Genomic DNA, 7,872 nt, shown 5'->3' with positions numbered 1-7,872 from the left:
CTCTGTAAGGTAAAGCCTTTCATGAGGACATCTACTGTAGATGATCTGTTCATACTAGAAATTTCAAATGGTATGTAATGGTGATGGAATTCTGCAGGAGGAGGAGATGGTGCCTTAACTCGTGCATTTTGTACTGATCCAAAAAAAAACCCCTGACAGTGCTAGGTTTGGAGGTGTAGCTGAAAGGAAAAAAAAATCATGACAGTTACTTAAAAAAAAAAAAAAAATCCTTTGTGCATTTCATTGCATTCTCAATACCAATCCTGACATCTTTAAATAGAATTCAGTCACTTCGGGTTGATTCTGCAAAAATACCACTGTACACTCTTGACCTTTAGAACAGGATTTTCTACTTATGGGAATATAGTTGCAGGACACACACAGAAGCCACTGAGTTTACCCCCTCATTAAGGGATGCTCAGAGGCAAGTCAGTTTTTTAAAATTAACTTTTTTTTCCAAACATCTTTCTGCAGTCTTCAGTAGTGCTCTGTCATTCTGCACTAAACTTTTAAGAAATAATGTATTTTTTTAATCTACTGATCTCTGTATCTGTAGCTGCACCAAAACCAAAACTGTGGGAAACAAGTGAACAATCACATCCACAATGAAATGAAGTCAGACAGAAGACATCTATTACTACATGGGGCAGTTCTACCATCTATCTACAGGAACATGGGAATATTTTCCAAGGTATCCAGGTTACCAACTAATGTCATCAGAGCATGTAATAGCAGAGGGAAGTTATAGAGAACTAATTTTCTTTTTTTTTTTTTTACAAAAGCTGCAGTGAACAGAAAACAAGCAAAAAGATTTTTTTTTTCAGAAAAACCAAGGTAGACAAAATCTCACCTAAATCCCCTAGCAACAATTCCTTGTATTTTTCTACTCTGCTATTGCATGAAGTCTTATATGTATTTTTAGTATAAAATAGCCAGTGTCTTAAAAAAAAAAATACTGGCTTGACTGATAATTCACATTTCCCTTCAGTGTAAGGGAAGAGAACACTTCCCAACACTTTTTTCACCAGTTTTAGTTAAAAGCTTTAAAAAAAACCCAAACCCTGATAGTATTGTCAGCAAGAAAAGTAAAGAAAAATAATCAGCTTTGAAATATTGCCATTAAAACATAAAGCAAGGCAGTTGAAAATAAACACAGACACCTCATTCAGAAAGTAGTTTACACTCAGATTTGATACCCCAAAATCTGAATTGATGCCAGCAGCCAGAATGGGATCTAGATTTAGCTAAGCAGTAGGCCTGCCTGTAAAAATTTCACAAAGTAGCCTAAAATAGAATACCTGGAAGCTGGATCAATCTAAGTTTTAAATGCCAAAGGCTATATCCAGTGTCTACACTCATTATGACACATTTCTGATACAACTACACTACAAAAATCTACTGAACCTCTCCAAACTTTCTAACTTAAATTAGAACTAGAGTTCTAATTCAACATTGTAGTTTTAAGTCATGGCTTCAAAATCCCATCCTATAGTCACATGGAGGCTCGGTTTGCATTCTCTTACCAACTCTTCTATTGCCTATTCCTTCTAGAAAGACACTGTTTGTTTTTTTTTTTTTTTATGCAGATATTTAAAAAAGAGAGGAAAAAGAATGTAGTATAGATCAGGTGATATTGTCACATTGAGAAATTTGGCTCCACACTCCAATAATTTGTATTGCTCCTAACTTAGGTTTGTGTAAGTGATCAAAGGATACCCTTTAAAAAAGTAAAAACCCCTTTAATTGTACTAATTGTATGTGTGTGTGTATATATATTTATATATATATACATATATATAGTCTGACACTACAGAAAAAACACTTGGCAAGCCCACATTTACATAGTATATTACAACATGCATAAGAAAGGCTGTCCACATAATATAATCCTAGCTAGCATCTTACCAAAAAAACCCAAAAAACATCTACAGTCTCATGATCTTGCCTATTGGGAAGCTCACGTTTTATGACAATATATAATGTCATAATTCATAAAGCAATAAATTTTTTCCCTGTAAGAAAAATCTCCATTAAATTCTTCAGCCAGCCAAGATGGCTGTGCTTATTTCTCTTGAGGGTAAATGCCAAGTTTCCTCTATGCTAAAAAGTACATGATCATTTTATATTAAAGTAATTTTTTTAAAGTTATGTCCTGAATTTGCTTAATATTGATGGCTGTAGTTCAGGCAAGGAAAAAAGGTTTTCAGATAGGGGAAGGAGGGGAGAGCTCTCTCCTCCCCACTCCAGCATCATGTTGAGAGCAGAGAAATGGTTTTTGCATCTTGACCATGCTAACAATCCTGTTTTGCTAGCATGAGTGCCAAGTGTGGCGATGCCTGGGGACATCACTGCGTGACTGCACACAGACAGGTGGGAGGGTCAGGCTTGTCCTGACACCCCAGACTCCCTGCACTCCAGCGAGGCAGGGTCTGACTGAAGCGTATTAATTACTTTGGTCTCCTCAGAGCAGTCTTTGTCCCTGCTGTTTAAGAAAGATTCTTTCAAAGGTGTGAGTCACGGGACATACTTAGCAGCTGAATCACTCTGAAGGACTTGGGCAGCATCTTACATCAGCAAGCAGGGCATGCAATGTTACTTTTTTCCTAAATGTGCTAAAATCTCTCCAATGACAAAAGATCAAAAAGTAAATTACAAGCATAAAAGGACAAAGATCTCCTATAGAAAGCAGCTTATGAGGTGGACTAAGCAGAACTGATGAACATGTCCCAGTATAATTGTGGATCTATAATGATTTTAAAAAAATTATACATTTTTAAGTCTCCTAGAATAAACAAGTACCTTAGGCAAGTATACCCATCAGGATAAAGAAAACATGTCAAGCAGAATCCTGCTCTGAGAATAATGGCTTTATAAAAACAGTTTATCACATTTTTTAATATATTCAGAAGGCGCAGATTTTAAAAACGTGGTAATGCCACAGATAAAACCAATCAATAGAAATTGCCTGTAATTTGTCTGTCAAGCCTACACCATTAGAGTTATTTCCTATAGCTTATACTATTCATTCGTCTATGCAAGTAAAAAGAAAAAAGCCAACAAAACAATATAAAATGTGGACAGAATTCTGCCACAGCACCATAGCAGTATATTTTATTGCACAATGTTCAAAGTAGGTAGTGTAGTATCCAGCCCTGTCAATGTTCAGCATTTTGTTTTCAAGGCATTAAGTTTTATAGAGGTTTTGGTTTAGAAAATCAAGTAATAACTGCAAAGAGTACTGCTTTGTTTGTCCATGTAATGTTAGACTTAACTAAACCTGAGCCTCTCAGATCAACCATTTTGATTTTTAAATAGCAAAGACTGCAATTTGAGAAGCTAAGCATATACATGCATATACATGAACCCATCATCCTTGCTGCTGAAGAGGGAGGCAATGACACATGCAATAGCTTTTGTTTGACCTTTCTGTGTAGGCCAAAGGTAGCGTGGAAGAGCCTGTTTGTCTCACAGGAGTTCCGTAGAACTTGATCCCACCAGTGAGAACAAAGATGATCACAGGAGTTACCCCACTTTTTGAAGTTACGACTGAGTCCTATGGGGACTCATATTCTCTATGGAAATGAAAAATTCCATATTTATTCAAACAAGAGGTGGTAAGGCACTTGCTTATGAACCTTCCTGTTGCTACTGGCCCTAGTATGAATTATTGCTGTGGTTATCATCGCTTATGGCCTTATCAGCACTAATTTTACTCTTGCATTGTGTAGGGATATGTATACATACATATACACTAGAACACCCACAACCTTCATTTTCGCATGTTAGCATCTCTGCTTGTTTATTCACACAAAGTAGCTGAAGCTGAATTAAGAATTCCACCTACAGGTAACTTGGATAAGCTGCCAAGCCACTTAGTTCCAAATTTATGAAAATATTCATCGAACAATCTTGTGAAATTATTAAAAACAACAGTAACAACCACAAAGGAAAACACCTAAATAAAAATCATGTTGTTTGTATTACTGTATCTTTAGACATTGTGACAGTATAAAAAAGTCTTCTCACTCAAAACCAGAAAAAAAAATTTCAGTGGATACTCTGCTGTTTATGAGTGTGAAGTAACCCAAAATGTATTTGCCTTTCATAGTGAAACTCATAAGGAAAGCAACTACTGAAAAATACGATGTTATTTGTAAAGCATACTATTAATTGAAAGAACTATAGCTTGACCTCTCTAATTACATTTTTCTCTAAACTCACAGAATATGGTGCTGAAGGGTAGGCAGTAACAACATAACTTGAAAACTGGGTTAAAAGTTGTTATGTAATAACCTCCAGTACATTTTTAACAAGATGCTCTTGATGCTTCAGTAAAGCATCAACATGCCAGAAGTACTCTGGGCTGTCTCCTTCTAAGAAGCTTGAAACCTGGCCTAGGGGAAGGTGTCCCTGCCCACAGCAGGGGGTAGGAACTAGGTGATCTTTAAGGTCCTTTCAACCCAAAGCCTTCTATGATTCTATAATTACTAACAGTAAAGGCTCTGGAAGGAGATTTTATTCCCCAGTTTACGATCTGTTTATCATAAACTGAAACATGACATTATCATTTCAAAACTGCACAAACAACGAGTTTTTAGAAGAAAAAAATTTCTATTTCTTATATTCTGTCCTTAGAAAACAGGTATAAATCCTTTCTGATGTCTCTTTTGAAGAGACCTTCACCTATAGGATTGAAGGGGGACAGAAGAATGGCATAAAACTACCTCTCCAAGTCCTATTTCAGCTTTTCCCACCTGCTTGCCTTCTGTGCATGGAAAGATGCAAAGGAGGCAGCATGGTCCTGCATGGCTCATGGGATGCATTGGAACCCCTTTGTTTGTGGCCTTTCCCCCACCTCCAGATAGGAACTAGTCGAATACAATTTCAAGGGGCTGGTCTAGGCACCAGTTTAGCAGCCCTTTCCTACTTTCTAATAAGATACATTTTCAAAATCAGGTTTGGGATATTTAAAGCAAATAAATAAAACCCATTTTAATTTAAATATGTATTTTAAATCTCATTCTGCAGTTGGAAGACTAGTAGGATTAAATGCTTTATTTAACACAGATGAGTCAGCCTTGAAAAGTTAGCATTTGTTAAAAATTATGACAAATTACATGTAAACTTTTTCTCTGTGCCCAGCATGTAGTAATGGTTCTTTCTTGTTGAGTGGGAGTTGCAAGTGCAAAGGGAGGAAGAACTCTGGGCAAACGCTACAAAGTCATTCACTGGACAACTTCATGAAATTAAGTGCTTTTCTTCTATGTATAAACGATTTTCTCATCACTGAGGTTAGTAAAGCACTGAGCTGTTTACAGAGGTAGCTAAATTCTCATTAGCTGTAAGAGATGTATAAAGGAAACTGACAGAAGAACAAGTTCAGTGGATGCCACTTGGATAAAGGGTTTAGCTTAGTTAACCTTTCCTATCTTTATCATCGCTGCTGCTGTAATACAGAGACTTATGACATGGCCTATAATAAACATTTTTAATGACTGCCAAATCAATTATATATACAGTAATTACATTTCCTATCAGCCTACCAAGCTAAAAATTATGCATTAGAACTAACTGCATGTAGTGGGGCAAGAGGGAAAGAAAGAAAGAAAACACAATCATGTAACATGCCCTAACAATAAGATTAGGGACTGGTCTCATAACACATTAACGCTGCAGGGGAGTTTGAGCTATAACTCTCAGAATTTTTAAATTTTACCTTACTTTGTTCCATTTTTTGCCACTTGTTTACAAAAAAAAAAATTCTTTTATTCACTTCTCTGTTATGTCTCACAGAGGTGTATAGTATTCTCTACTACCTACAGAAATTGATGTAAGGGAAAATGTTCCAAATTAAGTCCACAACTAAGTCACTTGCTTAATTTCATTCTAAGTGGTTGATATAATATAAATTCCTAAGATAATTTAGACCTGATGGATCTCTCACAGCAAATTTTTGTGATCCCTTGACAGCTTAAATGAAAAGATTTAATAAATAATAACCTTTGATGCTGTGAAAACAGGTCTGAGTAGCATCTAGGAACATCATGCAGAACAGCTGCTGCTGATTCTATTTTGCTGGTGACGGCTGTATTCTTATAACTGCACCAAATGGTAGCTGAAATAATCTATTTGTATTTCAAAATACAATTATTTGTGCAAGGTTTCATGTAAAGATATTGTCTACATCTATCAGCCAAAGAAGAGGCTGACACTGCAGAAACACACTGTGTTAACGGGTGCAATACACGTTTACGTGAAAATGTTGAACCTTTCACACTGTGAACCTCTTCACACTCTGTTTGCTATTACAGTAAACTCTCTGCTGTACTGATTTTCTTCTAGTGACACCTGAAGGACTTGCCATTTCTCAGGTTCTTTCTCTGCTTTGGACACATCAACAATCTGTTCAATTAAAAAAAATACTGGTTTAAACTCAAGAATTTTAGGTAGCGTTACTGAATAGATACTTAACCTCCTATCTTTATCAACCTGTCACACTGCCATTTTAAGTGTGATCAGGAAGGTTACGGTCCAGAGATACAATTATATTGTTGGAAAAAAAAGTTACATTACTTCATTTAACCATAACGAAAACTACTATCCTTGAGTGACGAGATGGTCTGGGAGAAGATTTATACTCTTCATTGAAACTTCATTCAAGAAAAGAAGAAATTTCAAGGAAATTTCATGTCTGTGGGGACAAACAGGTTTGCTCTATGTAAAATCATAGAAAAATACATTTATAATAAATAAGAAACCACATTTCAATAATACTAAGCAGACGTTAAAGGTCTTTTGCCTTTTTTAAGAAGATTTTTTATGTATGATTGAAGTTTATACAACACTCCAGAAAAGCCATGTGTTAGATTGAAAAATAAAATCAGAAGCATTTTCTGTCATATAAGTATACATGAAAAAACAAGAACGTTAATGTCTTAGAAAGTGTATGTCCAGCTTTGTACCGTTACTCATTTAACAAAGCAGAAAATAAGATACCGTACTGTAAACAAAAAGCTACAGTAAAAGGACATTTTGAAATTTACACAAGTTTGAGTTCATAAACATTTTGGTTGCTCCATAACAGTTTTCATATAAAATGAATAAAAAACCCTTGGACAGCTTTCATCACTCTTGACTACTTTTCACTTAAATGCACACAGACATACTTTATATAGCAATATACTGATGTACTGTTAACATGGATATTAAACTATTATTACTGCTTTTTTAACTGAGATGTGTATTATCCAATCAATATTATCTGAATTGAAATACTCATACATTATGTATTCCCGTCATGTTGTTAAGTATAAAAACATGAAAATATAACTTTACATTATTTCAGTTATATACATCAGTTCAGGCTTGACAAAGATTTTTTTATGCTGTGATTTTTAGAGGAATAAGCCCAGAGGTACAATAAATAGCTTTCCACTGTATACAGTAATGCATTTTTACTTTTTAAAAAAATTTATATTACCATATGAATATTATTTTAGTTTGGTCATTCTAGCATTGAACATTAAAAATCCAAATGCATTCCCCAACATTCCTGATGAGGAGCAATGCACAGAACACCTATGAATTACAGATGCATCAAGAAATGATTCAGTTTAATTCGGGGGAAGTATTGGTAAGACAGACATTGAAAACACTGTATACACCTCTTTTGCTGACCACACTGAGAGTATACACTGTGTTCACATGCTTGCAGAAACAGGCTCAGAGTTTGTACCACAAGAAGGGATTTCAAGTTTCTGATAAACACTCTGCCTTCTCCAATGCTCAGCAGACATTATACTTGAGTCTAAGAAATGGATTCCAACTAAAACTGCAAGTCATATTTAAAATTTTATTTAAGTCCAAAATAAA

The 7,872-nt window shown here is 35.3% G+C and overlaps 1 protein-coding gene across 1 annotated transcript in view; it reads right to left on the bottom strand.

Annotated features, from left to right (window-relative positions):
- Positions 1 to 761: 761 nt before the first annotated feature.
- Positions 762 to 7,872, bottom strand: part of GRIA2 (glutamate ionotropic receptor AMPA type subunit 2) — a gene marked incomplete at its 5' end in the record, with an annotated part of 56,240 nt that continues 49,129 nt past the window's right edge. Inside the window, one exon of the mRNA XM_017745109.1 lies at positions 762 to 7,872. This exon is cut by the window's right edge and continues 1,790 nt beyond it.

Source organism: Corvus brachyrhynchos, unplaced genomic scaffold (genome assembly GCF_000691975.1).
Source record: "Corvus brachyrhynchos isolate BGI_N302 unplaced genomic scaffold, ASM69197v1 scaffold249, whole genome shotgun sequence".
NCBI lineage: Eukaryota > Metazoa > Chordata > Aves > Passeriformes > Corvidae > Corvus > Corvus brachyrhynchos.
This window is presented reverse-complemented; position numbering and strand designations above follow the sequence as displayed.